Consider the following 21,263-nt stretch of genomic DNA (forward strand, 5'->3'; position numbering starts at 1 on the left):
TTTTATTACAGCAGCTACTCAATTTATTAATGAATTCTTCATACTTAATAACCCGGCTGACACCTCCACTCCTAACACTTGGGATGCTAAGGCATCCCTTCGTGATTTCACTATTTCCTATGTTGCAAACAAAAAGAAAATTGCTCGTAAAACATATGCTGCGTCCTTGCAGCAACGGAAACGTCTGGAACATGCATATTTTACCTCTAAATCCCCCTCAATACTGCATGATCTGATTAAGGCCAAATCTGAGCTTAATAAGTTAGCTACCGTTGACACACGTAATATTCTTCTTAAAATTAAATCTAAATATCATGGAGGTCAAAATAAAGCTGGTAAGATGTTGGCCAACTACTTAAAAATCAAATCTGAACGTAAACATATAGGGCCTATTCTGAATGAAATTATTAATACTCTTGTCTCATCGGATGAGGATGTCGCTTATGTATTTCATAAGTATTTTCAGCCACTATATTCCGATGATACGAATCCCTCTCCTCAAAATGTAGAAACCTTTTTTTCTGGCCTTCCCTCCCCCCCTTCCTTACCTGATGAATATTTTTTATTAGAAAAAGATGTTACTTTACAAGAAATAACTGATGCTATTAAATCCTTGAAGAAGTGCAAAGCTCCTCGTCCTGACGGCCTTCCCATTGAATTTTATTCTACCTTTTCCTCCATTTTCATTCCCAAACATTTGGCCCTTTTCAATTCCTTTATTTCTAACTCCAAAGCCTCGGGTTCCTGTATGGAAGCCTTAATTGTTCTTATACCCAAACCCGACAAAGACCATTCTCTTTGTAAAAATTATCACCTGATATCGTTAATCAATTAGGACTGTAAAATATTTGCAAAGATTCTTGCAACCCGCCTGGAGAGTATTATCCCATTGTTGGTTAAAACTGATCCATCTGGTTTCATTAAGGGCAGATTGGCTGCGGACAATGCTCGTATGTTTGCTAATATCATTTTTAAAGCTCTTCAATGGTTTGGATTCGGCCCAACTTTTATATCATATATTAAATTGTTATATTCCTCCCCCAGAGCTAGTATTTTTGTAAATAATTGTTTTTCTAAATATTTTTCCCTATATAGAGGTACACACCAAAGTTGCCCTCTATCACCCTTATTATTTGTTTTATGCCTTGAACCATTCCTTGAACATATTCGTGTTCAACCTCACATTTCTGGTATCACCTATAACTCTTTAGAAATTAAAATGTCAGCTTACGCGGATGACATATTAGTCTATATGTCGAACCCTATTACATCCCTTCCTCCCTTCCTAGCAGAAGTTAAATTGTATTCCAGTATTTCGGGATATAAATTGAACTTCTCTAAAGCAGAATTATTACCATTAAATTGCTCATGTTACCAAAATATGTTTCATGATACTAATTTTACTTGCTGTCCCAATAAAATAAAGTACCTGGGTATATGGTTTTCTGCGACTTTGAATGTCACCCTTAAACATACGTTTAATGCATTAGTCAATAAGATCCAATCTCTGCTACTTTCCTGGTCACCTCTTCATTTATCCTGGTGGGGTAGACTTGATACAAGTAAAATGATGATTGTCCCTCATATCCTATATACCTTATCTACGTTACCTTTTCGAATCCCCTTATCATATTTCTCTGAACTTAGTTCTATCTGCACTAAATTTCTTTGGAACAAAAAACACAGACGCAAATCTCTTGCAAAGCTTAAGCGCCCCAAATTGGAAGGAGTACGTTTTCCTAATTTCAAAACATATCATGATGCATTTTTAATCAGACAATTTTTTGCCCTTTACTTTGACTTTGGTGACACTCCTATTCCGAGAGGACGTTCTTTATTTAAAGATTTTTCTTTTCGTAATATAATTTACATGTCTAACTGTACATTTACAGCTAATAATCCTATTTTGAAATACTTCCAAACCCTATTATATAACATATTTGTGGATGGTCTTGACCCTCTTCAATGTTTTATTGTCCTCTACTATTTGGTATAACAAATACATTAAGTATAAAAGTAAGTGATTCTACTACACACATTGGAAGGAGAAGGGAATTCTGTTTGTGCATCAACTCATTCATTTGAATTCTGTCATTCCCTTTTCAATGTTGAATTTGCAATATTGTTTACCAGACACTTTTCTTGCTGAATATGTTTTAATATCAACAGCTCTGCAATCTCATTTAAATACTTTTGACCTCTCCAATGTTTCCACCGCAATAATTCCACCTACACCTCTTTATAATATTTCTCAAGAACATAAACCTAAAGCAGCTCATATTTATAAATTACTTTCCTTTCATGTTACTGAACGACCTAAATCTCTTACAGAATTAGCCTGGGAAACCGACTTAGCTCTATCAATATCTGTTTCTGATTGAGATAAGTTAAGGTCTAAGTTATTCAAAATTTTAGCTGCTGCACGCATACTCAATCGCTCTACTTTATCTATAATAGAGCAGTACTAACCCCTGTTTGTATATCCAAGTTTTCCCCTACTTTGCCTCCCTTATGTTGGTCTTGCTCTAATTTTACCTGGAACTTTAGGATATCAAATTTTTGACTGTACTAATGTTATGAGCTTTTGGCGTTCTATTTGGTCTACCTGTATGAATTATTTTTAATGTAATATAACGTTATAATTGCAAAACATTTGTCTAGGTTCATCTTTACCTGATTTTGCAAGTTGTACTCCTATATCCCTATTATTTGACCTATTTATTGCATTAGCTTCGAAAGTTATTATGTCATGTTGGAAAGACAGTTCTAAACTATCCTCAGTGACTTGGTGGAATTTCATTTGTGATGAACATCGGATTGCTACTGTCTCCTCTTCCTCAGTACCCCAGAAAATTAAATCTGATCTTCTTTGGTTACCTTTCACAACTTATCTTGCTTCACATGCTTCTATATTTAATACTTCTCTTCTACCTTTCTCTCTACTTCCATGATCTTTAATCTTATACACTTTTATCTTCCTTCTTTTTCTCTTTCATTTCTCCCTTCTTTTCTTCTTTTTTCTAGTAACATTTATTATTATTACATCTTTTCATCATTTGTTCATACACTATTTTTACTATGTTTTATTGTTCTGACATATAATGTTACTTCTTACCGGCTTAGGTCCTTTCTCGAGAATAGATCTTTCCAGATAGCAGATGGCAACTTCACGTCCAGGCCCACGGCCATCAGCTGCGGGGTCCCTCAGGGCTCGTCCCTGAGCCCGACCCTTTTTATTGTCTATATGTCCCCCCTTGAGAAAGTCGTCGCCCCTTTTGGGATTAAGCTTCTAACCTACGCTGACGACACTCAATTGGTGGTATCCTTAAGTCAGCAAGACCACTCCCTTCCTAACCTCCAAACCTGTCTAATTGAAATAACTAATTGGATGAACCTTTCCCACCTCAAGCTGAACAACGACAAGACGGAGATAATGATACTGGGCAATAAATCTCTCTACCATTCCAAATCCCTATGGCCACCCTGCATGGGTACTCCCCCCGTCCCGAAACAAGAAATTAAGAGCCTGGGTATATGGCTAGACGAAGGCCTTAATTTCTTTACTCAGGCAAGGAAAACGGCTGGAACGTGCCACGGCCTCCTACGGTCAGCGAGGAAAATCCTACCTCTACTCCCGGCACAATCCCGTAAACTCCTAATCCATGGTCTTGTGCTCTCCCCCCTGGACTACGGGAACGCCCTATATCTGGGGGCCCCCAAAAAAGCACTGTCAAAGCTCCAGACAGTACAAAATGCCGCAGCCCGCATTCTCACAGGAACCCACCGCCGCTGTTCAGCCAAACCCGCTCTGAGCACCTTACACTGGCTCCCCGTCCAGGAGAGAATACAATTCAAAGCTCTCTGCACTACATACAAAATTCTGCACGGTAAGGCCCCACCTATACTGCAAAACCTCATCACACCTCACTCCACTAAAAGAACGCTTCGATCCTCCAACTGTAATCTAGCTTCTGTACCTAGAATTAGGAAAGCCCGCTCTGGCGGTCGATTGTTCTCATATAATGCTTCCAAACTATGGAACACTCTACCCCCAAACATCAGAGCCCAACCCAATCTTCTCTCATTTCGCAGAGCACTTAAAACTTGGCTTTTCCCGTGAGGTCCAACTACAGCTGGTTCTTGTCATTTAGAGCTGGGACGCTCACGGGCAGCCATGCGCTCTACAAATCAGTAAAATAAATAAATAAATAAATAAATTTGTTTCTTATTTCCTTTTTGTATTTCTCTGAAAACTCAATAAAAAACTCTTAGACAAAAAAAACAAAAATTGAGTGGGAGAACAATTAGGGCCAGATTGTATGCACCAGAACTGCCCTTAAAATGTCACCCAGTTATCTCTGTTACTCAGGAATCCAGCGCATTAACCATGTGAAGAAAGGCGGGTCTTACAGCCCTGTGCGATCTGAACAACGTGGGGCAGCTTTTAAAAAAAGGGACTTTCGCACAGACACAGCCCTCCACCCTCCTGTCGACGTTGGCAGGGCTTTAAGTGGGCCGGGTCCCACAGGGTCTGTGCATCTGCAGTTTTAAGGGGGCCTCGAAACGGGACTCTACCAGGCTCTGTTTGGTGCCCTGGCACAGGCGGTCCGCTTTTTTTCTCCGGACTGCAGTGACAGCAGGCACATCGATGTGCGGGTGGTGAGCGTTATAGGGGAAGGTCAAGCCTTTAAAGAGAGTCATTTTCTCTCTGGATTTCCCTTCTCTTTTTGAATCTCAGTGGCAGCAACATTGTCGTGGTGTCACCACCAGGGGTTTAAGTGGAAGTGTTTTCAATATTATATACAAGCCATTGCTGCTCACATTTCTCCTGAGGCGGAAGCCGGGAGTCATTTAATCAGATAGCGCTTTTTAAACATTTTATCTTGTTCTTGTTTGTTGCTCCTTTGTGTCCGTTCCCCCCCCTTCCTTGTCACTCAGCCCTCACGGATTTTATTGTGATGCTCTGATTATTTCCTAACACAATCTGTTGTGGCACGGACTTCCTAGCACCCTGCACTTTGGTCCGCTGATAGTCATTTCTCATCCTCTTACTCACGCACCCCGGGCGGTTCTCGGCCGATTGAAGGGCTGAGGCGCCGGGGCTGTGCATATCGGCGGTGGCCATCTTACGTTGGGCACTCTTGGAACGGCGCTCTAGTCGCCAGTTTAAACAGCCCTTGGAGAGCAGGCGCGAGATTGCTGCTCACATTTCTCCTGAGGCGGAAGCCGGGAGTCATTTAATCAGATAGCGCTTTTTAAACATTTTATCTTGTTCTTGTTTGTTGCTCCTTTGTGTCCGTTCCCCCCCTTCCTTGTCACTCAGCGCTCACGGATTTTATCGTGATGCTCTGATTATTTCCTAACACACTCTGTTGTGGCACCGAGTTCCTAGCACCCTGCACTTTGGTCCGCTGATAGTCATTTCTAATCCTCTGACTCACGCACCCCGGGCGGTTTTCGGCCGATTGAAGGGCTGAGGCGCCGGGGCTGTGCAAATCGGCGGCGGCCATCTTACGTTGGGCACTCTTGGATCGGCGCTCTAGTCGCCAGTACTTAAACAACTAGTCATGACTCCGCGCAGCGGATGCGATCAGCGGTTGCGCCGCACTCGCGCCGGAGTCGAGCCAGAGTCCAGCCCGTCTGCGCCCGTCAGCGACAAGGAGGCGCCAGGGGCCAGGTACGCTGTCCCCTCGCCTTCCTATACCTTAGGTGAACCCCTATACTCCTCTTCTGTTCTGCGAGCGCTTAAACCATCTAAACTGCCCTGCTATTACACCTGTGCCCCTGAAATGTTTGCAACCGCTATAGTTTGCGGATGCAATGACATTCCTACCCAGTGTAAAGCCTCTGATACAGCAATTCGCTGCCTTCCTCCTATTATGCCACCTCCTTCGTCCACCACTGTTCATACGGGTTTCCTCATTAATTCCCGCTCGCTGGTCAAAAATAACATCTCTTTTAGGGATTTTATTTCACAGAGAAAACCCTCCTGGGATTTTATTACTGAGACATGGGCCATGGACTCGTCTGAACCTGACCTGTTAAATGCCATCCCGAATGGGTACTCTGTGGCCAGAATGGACAGAGTGGGTCGAGTGGGAGGAGGCTTGGGGATACTGTACCATAACTCCATAAAATGTCGGACTGTTCATCTGCCCTCCTCGCTCGAACATTTTCAAGCAATGTATTTCACTCTGAATCCCTCCCCACGATCTTCTTTACTGGGATACTGATTTATAGACCTCCTGGCCATAGGTCCACTTTTAGCTTAGAACTCCTTAAGATTATTGAGCCCTATATTGACAGACCTAGTCTAACTATTTTAGGGGATTTTAATTTCCATTTGGAAAATCATAATTCCCCTGATACGATCCATCTGTTGGACTCCTTAGCTTCATGTGGCCTGTAACAATTAGTGACTAGCCCCACCCATTTAGCTGGGCACACTTTGGACGGGGTATTTAGTAACGATTCTCGCCTCCAGACCGGCATCCCCCTTCCCTTGTCATGGTCGGATCATTTCGCCGTTCCCCTTGACTTTTCTTTCTCCTCTCCCACTGGCTCACAGCCTGATTACACAAAGTGGGTATTGAGGAGGAATTTCGGGGAAATTAATAACGACTCCCTTACCCCCTTTCTATCCACTTTTAAATCCCGACCTACTGGGGATGCTCATTCTGCGGCTCTTGACCTGTCCAACATCATAGCGGAGGCTGACGATTCGCTTGCGCCAGCCCGGCAACGCTATTCTGCCAGGAAACGGCCTTCGGCCCCCTGGTTCTCGGAATCCCTTAGGTTTCTCAGACAAGGATGCAGGAGGCAGGAAAGGCTCTGGAGGGCACACTTGGACCCCTTAGAGAAGAATAAACATAAAATCCTTCTCAAAGGCTATAAAGCCTCGGTTCTGACAGAAAAACAGGCCCATTACTCCAAATTAACATCCTCTCTTAAGTCACCTAGGGATTTGTTCAAGATAGTTGATAACCTTTCCCTTATTCAGATTCCTGATCCTATAACAGCCTCCCAGGCTCTGTGTGATCAGATCTCCACCTTTTTCCACGTGAAGATCTTGGATATTTATACAGACCTGGAGGCCCTTAACTCCATCTACCCTCCCTCCACTCCCGCAATCCCTATACCGGAAATCCAACTGCCATCCATCCCTTTTTCAGTTTCCCCCTATCACTCTTGAACATCTTAGTATGCTGCTGGACAAGCTTAAGTCCGGATCGCCGCTTGACCCCTGCCCTTTGAGGGTTCTTAGATTGTAGACCGACCATTCTGCCCCCTTTGATGGATATAATGAATCTGGTCATTTCAAAGGGGGAGTATCCCCTGGCTTGGAAACTGGCCATTGTCAAGCCCTTACTAAAAAAAAACACTTTAGATCCTGGGATATTAAAGAACTTTCGTCCCATTTCCCTTCTCCCTGCCCCTGCTAAACTCCTGGAGACTTATCTTAACTCTCATCTGAGTGCTTTCCTTGACAATACCAATGCTCTGGATCCCTCACAACATGGCTTTCGCAAGATTCACAGCACTGAGTCGGCGCTTACAGTGGTTGTCGATGGCATCCGGTGTAAGGTCGACACCGGCCAGACCACCTTGCTGGTGTTATTAGACCTCACGGCGGCCTTCGACACCCTGTCCCCTACCATTCTGGCTAACCGACTCAGTGAGCTGGGAGTCAAGGGCCCTGCACTTAGTCTTTTATCATCTTTCCTTGTTCAACGGAAATAGAGGGTTCAGCTGGGCGAATTTATGTCACCCATCAAGCCTGTGAAGTGTGGGGTGCCTCAGGGCTCTTCTTTGAGCCCGACGCTTTTTAACGTCTACGTTGCCCCACTCGCCAGGCTTATATTTGGGTTGGAAGCTCTTTCCTACGCCGACGACACGCAGATTATGGTCTCCATTTCTCAATCTGTGACCATAACTGCCCATAATTTTAAAAACTGTATGGAGGCGTTCGCCGGATGGATGGTCAAGAACTTCCTTAAATTGAATGGGGAGAAGACGGAGGTCCTCATTTTTGGGGGTAAGAGTGAGATTTGGTCTATGGACTGGTGGCCTTCTGTTCTTGGTACCTGCCCCATGCCGTCCCTCTTTGCTCGCAATCTTGGGGTCATCCTGGACACCACTCTCTCGCTTGACAAGCAGGTCAGCAGGACTGTGTCCACCTGTTGCAATGCTCTGAGGATTCTCAGGAAAATTATTCATTACCTCTCTCCTGATGCACGCAAACAGGTTGCAGCTGCGCTTATTGCATCTAGGCTAGACTATTGCAATGCGCTTTATTTGGGCATTAGCAATGGTCTGGTCCAGCGCCTTCAGACTGTGCAGAATGCGGCTGCCCGGTTTGTTGTGGGGGCTCCTAAACGCTCCTCGGGCACGGCTATTAGAATGAACCTGCATTGGCTTCCCATGCAGGCAAGGATTAATTTTAAGGCTCTGTGCCTTACACATCGTGCCCTTAATGAGTCTGGGCCTGAAGCCATTCGTGCTCTTGTGGGCTATTACACCCCCGGTAGAGCACTTCGCTCCTCTAGTAAAAATCTGCTGGCTGTTTTCCGAATATCTAAAGCTAGATGGGGGGGAGGGCCTTTTGTTTCCTTGCACCCAGACTCTGGCATACGCTCCCTAGTGAGCTTAAGGGGATCTCTTCCCATATCTTGTTCCGCAAAGCTCTTAAGACCTGGCTATTTCAAAAAGCATATCTGTAACTTTTTCCCTCGGTGACTCTTGAGTTCTTTAGCTGTCTTTTTACCATCCTCTAGCGCCTTGATGCCTACGGGTTAAGTTGCGCTTTATAAGTCCCTATTAATAATAATAATAATAGTTGCCGCTTATTTATCTTATGCAACTAGCAACCATTGACAAAGCCAATAGTCCTGACTTGTAGGTATGATGTGACTTGTTGTATCATATATCTGGACGCTATGACAGGAACAGCAAAATACAAGTCGGGCAGCATACTGTGCTAAACACAGATTTTTAGCTTACGTGTTTTTAAGTCACGCCCTTAATAACATTGACCACGCCCCTTTGAGAGACCCCCCAGTTTTTTCATCCCACTTAAAGCCCTGGACGTTTGTATATATGAGAAAACGGGCAGCGGTCAGATCATTATACCAGAACTTCCCAGAAGAGCCTGCATCACTGGGGGCGTTGCAGACGATGCTGACAAGTAATTCAAGTAGAAGGCTCATAACATGCATGTATAACACTTTGCAGAAACAAAGGCCGAAATCCTTGACTGCACTACCCCCTACAATTTTACAAATATGGTCTCTGAGCCAGCTTGCAATGCATTAGATGAGGGGAAATAGAGGCAGACTATGTGCATCTAGCGTGGACATGTGCGGTGATGTATCAGTTTTGGGAAAGGGTGGTGCAGGCACAGACAGACATGGTAATGGGAAGAGTGGACTGTACACCACAGGTCTGCCTGTAGAGACTGATTAAATACTTGCAACCATGCAATTGTAAACTGGTGACAATCGCCACACTAGTGACCAAAAGACTTATAGCCATGAACCGGGGGAAAGAATCTGCACCTAACTTGGAGCAGTTGCTACGAGATATATTGCAGTGTAGAGATCAATTAAATATATACGCGGAGGAGCTTCCTGCTGCCTCTACATCCAAGAATATATCAGCACCGGTTACAATCTATCTGCTATTGAATCCGGGAATATGAAAATCATGATAACTATTGCGTCAATTGGTGGGGTCAATTTAAACTGGTCTTGCAATGTGGTACTATTTGTACATGTACTCACTCCTATATAAGGGGATACATGAATATATCAAAATTTGGCATGATTGTCCTGTAATATGTCTGTATTGTTGTGTGGGTTATGTTGGAACTGACAAAATGAACAATGAATAAAACATTTTTTTTTAAAGTAAACCACTCCCCCCCCCCTGAAAAAGGAGATGAAGTCAAATCTATGGATGTATAAGTTGCAACAAAACATGGCCAACCACTGGTATTGCAAACCCTTCCATAAAGGAGTGTGGCCAGATGTCCGACTGTTTTTTGCGGTTGCAAATGAGAAAACAGCTTGTTTGCGACCGTTAAAAAGGGTGGTGGTATGTACAAACTCTATTTTGTGAGACGGTGACTCGCAAAATAGTATTTGCGAGTCGGTATTAAGAAGAGGCGTGCCAAGGGCGTTGTTTCCTAATAGCGAGTCAGAATGGTATGTTCCATTGTTTTGCAACCACATTTGCGGTCACAAAACACTTGCAATTTACCGCCAACTTCATGTAGGTGGCAAGCCACTCGCAAATAGGAAGGGATCCCCATGGGACCCCTTCCCCTTTGTGAATGTAGGCAAAAATATTTTTTAAGAGCAGGCATAGGTCCCAGGGACCCCTGCCTGCCATAAAATAATGAAAAGAAAATATTTCATTATTTGTAAAAGCATCCAGCTTTCCTTTGAGGAAAACGAGGTGCATTTGAAAAAAAAAAGTTGCTTAATTGAACAATCAATCACAGGCATGGGGGTCTGCTGTCCCCAGCAGGCCATTCCCAATAAGTCGCAAATTGTGACCTGCCTCATGAATATTAACGAGGCAGGTCCCTTGCAACCCATTTGAGAATCACAAACAGTGTCTCAGACACTATTGTACATTCCATTTTGAAAGTCGCAAATTGTGACTCGTAAAACGTTGCAATTTGCGACTCACAAAATGAAATGGTCGTACATCTGGCCCTAAGTAACTTACTATAAAACTCCATAGGAAATATTGCTAAATTAAATTACATTATATAAAATATTTAAAAATAAATGTAAATTGATCTTAACAATGTATCAAATAATACATATTTATAATTTAATTATAAAATAGTTTAATATAACTTCTATTAATTTAAAAACATATAGCAATAAATTGTATTAAAATATAATAACACAACATGTAATAAATGTGATTAATCACTTTTACTAATTATTAAGGCATAATAAACACTTTTTTTTACTTTAGGTGGAATTTTATTTTAATTTCAAACTTCAGAATTTGTTTTAATGTAATTTATCATTTTTACCGTAGTTAAATATTAAATTCAAAATTAAGTTAATGGTACTGTAGCATTTGTTTTCATTTGGTCTACATTTTAAAATAAATATATAACATAATTTTACAGTAATCTGTAACAAATATATTTAAATATTTTAGGGGGGTTTAATAAACTTCTTACTTAATATTCCTTATACTTTACAGTGTCGACATCTTCAGACTGATTACACCGTCCTCCAACGGTAAAGTACAAGGAAAGGAAACATGTAGTAGAGGCCGAGATGAAAAGACATTATACTGTCCACGCTTATTAAGGTCAGTGGTATACTGTTCCTCCTCTGGAGCCCCCTACTCTGATGAGCCCTTGGAGTAAGTGTTTCGTCATCACAGCCAACATGGACTCTGTCAACAGAATACTTAAACTATCTTCCCCTATCTAACGAACCCAACACCGCCAGACACAACTTTCGAGAAGGCATGGAAGCCGGTGCCAAATGGATGAAAAACAGCTGCCTACAACTAAACACCAAGAAAATGGAAGTACTCATCATGGGCCCAAACCCAGATGCCTGGAATGACACCTGGTGGCCCCCGGCCTTGGAGGCCCCCACACCCCCACTAACTACGCACGCAACCAGGGAATCATCCTGTACTCAGAGCTCAAAATGTCCCGCCAGATCAACTCAGTCTCGTCCTCATGCTTCCACACCCTCCGCCTCCTACGTAAGACCTTCAAATGGATCCCCCTTGAACACAGAAAGACAATCACTCACACCCTGGTCACCAGCAGGCTTGATTACAGCAACGCACTCCATACCGGAATAAACAAAAACCTCATCCACAAGCTACAGAACATCCAAAACGCCGCCGTAAGACAGGTCCTCAACCTGTCAAGACACTGCCACATCTCCCAGCACCTGCGCACACTCCACTGGCTTCCCATCGAAGCTAGAGTCACCTTCAAGATGCTAACCCACGCTCACAAGGCCCTTCACGACAGAGGACAGGCATACCTGAGCAGCCAACTCAAATTCCACACACCTCAATGGACCCTACGATCAGCCCAGCTCTCCTACGCCGTGGTCCCCAGCACCAGAAAGACCAGATCGGAAGGACGCTCCTTCTCCTTCCGCTCCACCTCAGACCGATAACATCGCTTCCCAACTTCGCAAGAAACCTCAAAACCTGGCTCTTTGAAAGACCCCCTCCTTGATGGACTGGAAACTGTGAACCCCCTCCCACACTCCTCAGCGCCTTCGGACCCTTACGGGTGAGTAGTTGCGCTTAACAAATACCTGATTTGATTTGAAGGTCTGCCCATCTCTAAATGTGGAGGGCGGACCCAGGTTTTTCTGAGACATTGTACTCCATTGCGTCCCTTTTCACCAAACTTTAAATCAGACCCTCAGTTTACAACTCTCCCTTTGCGGCTGAAGCCGCCAGTCTGTATAGTGTGTGTATACTGCCTTCAAACCTCAATTAAATCATTTGATAAACAGCAAAGCAGGTTTATTTTAAGTGGTAGAATGGAAACGTGAAAACTGTCATTTAAAATCAGGAGAAAGGAAATAGGGCAGCATCCGCTCAACACTTCAGTGTAAAACCATTATAATCTTTTTCGGCTAATGAAGTTTAACAGTGGAGGGGCTTAAATGTCTGTCCTGACTTATACGACACATATAAGGTCAATTCTACCAAGGAGTGATTTGAGGGCTTCAGCACAATCTCCATTGTGACACAGGCATCTTAACTTTAGCCACAGACGTTCGAATCCTAATCTGGAAAAATGTGTGTTCTGAGCAGCCCCAAAACCTACTCTATGTACAGGGGTGGCTCCACCATTAGGGCGGAGGAGTATCGCCCCATTGCTTTCTCGCAGTGCGAGAAGCAGAAACATAAAATGGTATTTTAAATACCGTTTTATGTTTCTGCTTCTCGCGGAGTGAGAAAGCAGAATCGTATGCCTTCTTGGGGCGGGCAGGTGGGTGGGTCGGGGAGGAGTGGCTTGCCAAATGCTGTGGGCCCTGACTGTTTGGTCAACCCTCTGGGGCTAACCAATCCAGTCATGTGCATTCTCCATTTTCTCTATGTAGGCTGAGAAAATGGCCTCCCTACAGGCGTCTGGCTTTGTTCAGTCCGCACCAATCATAATGCTTCCATTGCAGCATTGTGATTGGCTTAGCGGTGGGGAGGGAGGATGCCTGCTTACTGTTCCTGCCTTGCAGGAGTGCAGGTAAACGCGGGAACTGGACCTGTCCAGGAGCAGAGGAGGTGCGGGACCCGGTAAGGCACGTTTTTTTGTTTTGTTTAACGCCCCGTGCAAACCCCGCCACACGCGAGTCATGCGAGTCATGCGACTGTCTATGTATATGTTAAACAGCTGGTAAGAGCAGACCGGCTAAGCTGCTTTGTCAAATCAGAGCTAACAAGCATTTACAATGCAACGGTTTTGCCTTTGAAAAAGTTAGAGCTATTGGCATTGTAAATGACAAAATTTTTATTTATGTGTTGGTTTTGAAAACAGATAAATAAATGGCATTGTCATTTACATTGCCAACAGCTTAATCTCTCGCAAATGTAAGACATATTGTACCCTACTGGACGAGCTCAGCAGACAGCAATTACTAACACACACACACACACACCCAGAGCCAGCCACACACACACACCTAGAGCCACACACACACAGAGCCACACACACACACACACACACACCCAGAGCCACACACACACACAAACACACCTAGGAGAGCAAGCACAGCGAGGGGGCAGGGAAGCAAGCACAGTGAGGGGGCAGGAAAGCAAGCACAGCGAGGGGGCAGGGAAGCAAGCACAGCAAGGGGGCAGGGAAGCAAGCGCAACCAGGGGGCAGGGAAGCAAGCGCAGCCAGGGGGCAGGGAAGCAAGCACAGCCAGGGGGCAGGGAAGCAAGCACAGCCAGGGGGCAGGGAAGCAAGCACAGCGAGGGGGCAGGGAAGCAAGCACAGCGAGGGGGCAGGGAAGCAAGCACAGCGAGGGGGCAGGGAAGAAAGCACAGCCAGGGGGCAGGGAAGCAAGCACAGCCATGGGGCAGGGAAGCAAGCACAGCGCCCCCTTGTGTCTCTTCCACAGAACAATTCTATTAAGAAGTGGGCCTTTTACAAAACAAACTACTCCAACCTATGTAGGGCAGGCCAATGTCAAAATATGGCATGTTATGCTTTTTACACATGAAGCACCACAACCTTGTGGGCTTCAGTGCACTACGTAGGGGATTCTCAGCAAATGTTGAAAGCAGGTCTTTCCAGGTCAAAATGGTTTACTTTGGTCTGTGCAGTTTATTGATGGCATACATAATTCAACTTTGTGCAGAAGGAAAACATGCTGTAGTGGCTCATTCCTCAGATCTAACTGCAGAACTGTGCCCTAATAGGTTTTGTGGCAAAAGCTATCACCATGGTCCTAGGGAGGTATGCGTGCTTGCTCTTGCAACAGTGCTTTTGGATGCACTGAGCACAATAGAACAAAGGAAGGAAATATATGTCCCATCAGACCTCGTAATCATGGCTCATCACACTCTATAAATAAAGATCACACCCTGCTGATTGTGTTCAGTATTCTGTTGACACCAACCAGTTTCAGTGATGTCAGAAATTGGCCTTTTGGGAACATACCGCTTTTGAAGAATAGGCTGACACCGCAGCCATTCAGGGTTCCAATTGCAGTCCTGAGCACGCTTTGCTTTTAAAGTCACCCAAATGGGTGGCGTAAAGCTAAACTGCAGCCCACAAACAACAGCTGACCTTTATGCTACTGGTACATTCTCCTCCACCACATTCATGCAGCCTTATTAAATAGTCCGGAAGTCAATCAGCATTAACCAATGTTACTGTGTTTGAGGGGTCAGCGTACATGCAGCGTGAGCTGTTTAGCAGTTTTCCATTTGCCAGTTTAACAAAAAAAGTATCAAGATTTAAAAAACTCAGAGAGGCCCGCAGAAAAAAACCCCATCAGATTCTTACACTCGTCATTTCTGTAATTCGTAATTCATCTATATAGAAATCACTGAACACTTATGGTAGACAATAGAACTACTTGGCCTTCAGCAAACATTGCTGCATGAACTCTTACTACGGACAGCGGGAGGGGGGCAGGAGGGGGCACAAGGACAGCGGCGGGTTAACGGGCACACGGACAGCGGGAGGGGGGGCGGGAACGGGACAAAGCTGAAATGATACTCTAATGACAAAACAGCAACTGAACGCCGCATCATGAAAGTGCCAGCCCAGTTAGGCAGTTATTGCATTGTAATCGTTTGATATGCCTCACCTCGGTTTTCCTTTGGGTAAAGAGCTGTTTCTATTTAGTGGCACAAGATTGGACCCTTCTGGTCAAAGCTAAAGATATCAGGGCAAAGGTGACTGCAAAAGACAAAATAAAGTGTCATACCAGCATCCACTCTTAAGGATCCTTTCTCCTTTTAGTCACCCATACTTTTTTTTAAACATTATTTTAATTAGCATTTTAATAAAAACCCATACAGCGGCAAACATGGTTTTTTATCACATACCATTACAAGAAAGGGAAAACAAAAGTCCTGCCCTCTCCCCCTCCTCAGCTCTCCCGCTAGTACCTCCAATACATACCATATGTTCCGCACAGTCACCGGCTCCGCCTGGAGTCCCTTCACCCCTGCCTGCTGCAGTCATGGAGACACTTTGGGTGAAAAGAGCAGCGTGGAGGGAGTGATTCACAGCTTAGGAGCAAACTAATATACAAGACAAGACTCCTTTGCACCTGCGCGAGTAGCTGCCTGAGCCGCTTAGCTAATTGTTGTGTCTTTAAATGCCCGAAGATCTGGAAAAGGCCTGGGAAGTTCTCCAAGTATGGTGGGCAGATGTAAATATCTTCTCCACCCTGACAGACAACAGACCGCCTGACATATTCTAAATGAGGCCCTAAGACATGTCTCACATGTTCCCTTAAGTTTTTCACAAAAGTTCTGGGACAGAATGCAAGGAAAGAGATGGCAGAAGAGTTAAAAAAAAGGGATAAATCCACTGAAAAAGTAATTCCATAGCAATACTTTTGAAAAGCAAAAGAAGAACTCTTAAAATAGGAAACTGTCAAAAATAAAATAAGGGAAACAAAAATGTTGAAACTGCTGTCGAAATGCGATACTCTTGCAGCGGCCAGAAACGGGTGAATAGAGCACATGCAGCATGGGAACACTTTGGAGAAGGAGTGAGGTCGTGCTGCAAAGGGACATGTCTAAAAGAATAGTTCCAGGTGATTATGTGGAAGGTAGCATGCTGTAAGCTCCATTTTTTAGAAACAGAACCCAACTCAAAACACGTTACAGTTTCCACAGTGTAATCACTTCGAAACTGTAATTGTATTTAAAATGTCAGTCTATGAGACGTCACTGTTTGGTGTACTTTGTAATCTAAACCTATGTGGTTCACTCTTTCTGAACGGAAGCATGTTTTAGGTTCTTATTCTTCCCTCTGCCCCTTTAGCAATGTTGGGAAAAGCAGGAGAGGTGAAGGCTTTCAGTTGAGCAAACTGCATGACTAGTGCGTCAATTTATTTATTTTTATCTGTGCACAGGATAAGACACACTTGTGGCTTCAAATCACATTTCCGGGAACACAGTACATTTTTATCATTCACGTGGAGCTAATCGGAGACATCTGAAAACAGTGTGCTGTGTCATCAGGGATGGGCATGCCGCCTGCTCCTCTCAACAAATCTATTTTACAGATCCAGCAAGGTTCTACTTTATTTATCTACTTGTGTGTTCATGCTGATGCTGCTAGACTTAAGTTTTCGAACAGAAATAGTTCCTCACTGCAAAAGTATTTTGTCATTTATCATTATATTTACTGACAACAAGATCGCACAATGAGTTAAACAACTACGGCTGACATCAGCTGTCCTCTGCAGATCATTAGCTTTAATCTTGACATGATCAACTCATCCTTTCATCTTTCCGAGGTCGGCAACATAAATATCACCAATGTCCTGATAACGAGAAGAGTTCTCTGCGGAGATGCAACCGGAATTTCCCATACTGGCCACTATCAATGTACAGGATTCCTGCAGAATTCCCGATTCTGACACAAGGGGGTTCGACTCAGACAAAGTAGATGTTTCCCACCGGCTCACACCAGGCGTAAACATCGGCAAGTTGTCCCATGTGGGGCGAGTGTGGCGACAGAAGTGAACATTGGCTGGCAGGACTAGTGTTACATACTCTCCCCCGGCGCCTTGGCTGGGGGTCAAGTGGAGCTCACAACGGCATTCCTAAAGCAATTTTACCATCTGGAATCCCTGATACATAACATCGTGTCCATTGTTCCCACATCTGGAAAATCTGGATGCAGAAACACAGGCCCACATACAATGTGCGATCGTAATTCCATACAGGAATTCCACACCACACAACGTGTACCGAGGGCCTACATTGGATAATCGTAATACCTGTTATTTGCATAGCTCGTAAACGAGACGTGCGTTACGAAGCTCTGAAAAAACACAAGCCACCTTATTAATTATGTATTTGAGCCTGAACAAACGACTGGAGTGAGGCAACATGCCTTAAACACTGAGTAAAGTAGCAACACTAAACTGAGTTACTCACATTAAATCGAACCACGATAGGACGGCAGCTCTCACTGACGTTACTAGCCTCACTGTGACTTCTTAGTCATCGATCGTCCCATCACTCCAGGACCAGCGCCGCCCAGGGCGCCAGTGCTCGCTGTGGGGGGGGGGGAGGGGGGGGTGTTGGAGTGTTGGTTTGGGCACGACTAATTCCAACTCCGGCCCAGGGCTATGGGGCACCGGAGAAATATGATGGCAGGCTCATTAGATAGTGACAACCCCATCTCATTTGCACTGAACCGTAAAGCAGCCTGGGTGTGCAACAGCTGCATGGCTGCGGCAGGGGACACATTTACTGCCCTGAAACGAAAGAGAATCAGGGAGGCCGTCCTGCGGAGATCCTCGAGGCGCTAGGGAGTGAAAAAACAACGGGAAGGCAGCATAGCGGCGTTGCCTAGCCTCACACCTTTGCTGTGCAGCCTGTCCCTATTTAGCTCGGGATGTAGTAATGTATTTGAAACCTCCGCTGGATTTGTACTTCAAATTCGGCTTGTGTGTGCGAGTGCCTTAAATGTAAATCAATTACTTTTACGAGGGTCCAAGGGAGTTGTTAAAATGGCCCTTGTTCATCTATTCTATCTTGTATCCTGCGTATACGCCGGAAGGTTATCACATCTCCCCTCCATCCATTTCCGCAGGGCCCCGGCCTACATAATAGTGCACGATGCGCTTCTTGTCGGGCATGCAGAGCGGTGAATGGAGCAGTGCTCTGAGCGCGTGATGTGTAATACCGTGACTGCGAGCGATCGCACTGACTTCACCCACCATGGTCAATGCTGCGCCGCATAGCCCGTCCCCTCGTCAGACGCCGCCCTGCCCCAGCATACTCACCGCGGGGGGGGGGAGGGGAAGCAGCCCTGGATGCTGACATTGACCCTTTGATTTGATGCGGGTAGGCGGGCCCTATGCGGGTAAACGTCCCTTACCGTATGCACCCTTTGCGATTAAGTCGTCTTAATACCCCTCTTGTCATGCACCCCACTTCATGCAAGTCTGTTATGTACCCGCCTAAAATTAACATTGTATTATAAAAACGGCCACCACATTTACGGGAGGGCGGGGGGAGGGGGGGTGAGAGTGAATTTGTTTCTTCGCCGCTTAACCGCTTCACAGTTAAAGGGGCAGCTCAGCCTCAGGGACACAGCAAAACGTTGCGCACCCGTTCAAAGCGTGGCCCGAGCAGGAAGGAAGGCGGGTGCCGGCAATGCCGGACCAGATTCGGGGGCGTTCCCGGCTTTTGGCTGACGTAGCGTGACGTAGCCAAAGCCAAAAATTCTTGGGAACGCCCCCGAATCTGGTCCGGCATTGACAGACAGGCCCGTCTTCCAATGGCTAGCCTCCATTTATGGAGCTAGCCAATGGAAGACGGGGGCCGTTCCTGTCTCCCCTACTATACTCATTAGGTTTTCGCCTGCGCAAAAAAGCTGCGCAGAGCGTAGCTTTCGCCAGGCAAAACCTAAAAAGCTGTGGTGGAGTACAGCGACTACAAGCAGATGAAGGTGTTGAGCTTTGATGCCAGATCCCACCACGGTGCAGTGACGTAATCAGGGGTGCCACACAGGGAGGAGATTGCAAGCACGCTCTGCACACTAGATCAAGCGCAGACTCCTGCAAGTGTCCTCATTTCTTTTAAATAGCAATTGAGCTGCAATCAGGGAAGAAACCAATGAAGTTGAGCATCAGCTCTTCTTTCAGTAACTCGTGGTGTTTTACTCAATTACCAAGTTGAGAAAATTACACGCTGACGACATTGTGAACTGCACATAAAAGGTAAAGCCTGCTCACTTTTCTCAGCACCTCACCTCGCGCTAAAACATGATGCGGTTATCGCCCTCTCTCAATACCTGCTGCACACATTAACCTGACATCGACTAGGAAGTCACCCACGGTAGTCATACCCGCATCCTCTGAACATCTTTTCCTTGGGGGTAACTTAACCCTTCAGTCTGCTTGATATGAATAACTTAGGCCCCAGATGATGGTGATGGATAAAATACTTTGATATATACCCCTGGGGATTGACATTGAAAAGAGACTAATGTGCCTCCTCAAGCTCTGCGTTGGACCAGCCAAACATAACATATCAATTTGAGGGTTTTTATAATCTATCATACAGTTGTCTAAAATAACAACTGATGAACTAATTCCTCCGGAACGAAATGCTGACTATAAGATTTTATTGGAAGATGCAAAGGCAAGGAGAAATGACTGACGCTTTTCCAACAATGTTAAAAGAACATCTGCAGCACTGCGACTTTGGGACCAGATGCACGTCGCTTTTTTGAGATTGCTAACGGTCCAATTCACAGAATCGGGGCATTTGCGACCTCATACAGCATTTTTTTATGTTCAAAGGCCCAATTTGCGAATCGGTAACCTATTTCCGAATCGCAAATTCGGTTTGCGATTTGGTATTCAGAAGAGGTGTGTTTAGGGCGACCCTTACTAATAGCGACTTGTAGTGTGTGGAAATGTTTTGCAACCAAAATATAGTCACAAAACATTCACTTTTTACCACCAAGTCCGAGTTGATGATAACCCATTCACAAATGGTAAGGATTCCCCAAGGGACCCCTGCCCCTTTGTGAATGTTGTGGAAAACCTTTTTTAAGAGCAGGCGGTGCCTACTCTTAAAAAATTAAAAGAAAACAGTAACATTTTCATTTTAAAACACATTCCATTTTCCTTTAAGGAAAACAGGGTGCATTTAATTAAAAAAATGCTTAATTTAAAAGCACTCACAGACATGGTTGCCTCCTGACCTCAGCAGACCATCATCACTGAGATTTTTGTGATTCCCAAGGGGTCGCAAACCGAGACCCACATCATGAATATTAATGAGGTAGGTCTATTTGTGACCCACTTGTGATCACTAAATGTGTGAAACACACATTTATACATAGCTGTTTTCAATTACCAAATAGCGAATCGTAAAAATTCACCATTAGGTAATCGCAAGCTCAAAGCCAGCGGAACTTGCCCTTGGTAACTGCAATAGTGATGAAGCGCTAAGATAAAAATCATTGCTTGTTGCGAGTTAGTGAAGTTCTAACAGAAATTACTACAAAACACATGAAAGTTAGAAGATTGTCTATCAATGGCAAGAATCTCACATATGCCTAATATCAGGTAGAAGTGATGAAATGCGATAAGTTAAAGAAAGTGGTCAAAGAGTTGACATGCAAGACTGAAAACTCGGGCTCATCTAAAAATCCCATCACGCTCACCTGATTCTGATGTGATTCCTGCTCACCACATTCAGAGTACGTGCCACCACTATGAGAAGACAGGTCACTTTCAGTCAGTCTTCAGAAGTGAGAGTGGGAAGAAAGCAGAAACTCAGGTGCTCCAGAGTTTTGAGGAGAAAGCCCCTGCGAAGGAGAAATCAAAGTGCAGCCTTCACTCTCAACAATGTGCCAGAGGAGTAGCTACCCGTAAAAGACCTTCAACATTATCAGTCAAATCAGTGTTGTAGTATGAGAGACATCAAAAGGCAAAAGTTTTCTTCATCGAAGCATCAAACCCACTGAGTCTGAGAAGGACATGAAGGAACTTATCACAGACATCTAGAAGTGGGTGGGACCACCATTCTGTTCC

General features: G+C 44.7%; 1 protein-coding gene across 1 annotated transcript in view; it reads left to right on the forward strand.

Moving 5' to 3' along the window:
- Positions 1–21,263, forward strand: part of LOC144822715 (ADP-ribosylhydrolase ARH1-like) — a 538,572-nt gene that overhangs the window by 290,912 nt on the left and 226,397 nt on the right. The gene's annotated exons all lie outside the window — the stretch shown is intronic.

This window comes from Lissotriton helveticus, chromosome 3_1 (assembly GCF_964261635.1).
Source record: "Lissotriton helveticus chromosome 3_1, aLisHel1.1, whole genome shotgun sequence".
NCBI classification, from domain to species: Eukaryota; Metazoa; Chordata; class Amphibia; order Caudata; family Salamandridae; genus Lissotriton; species Lissotriton helveticus.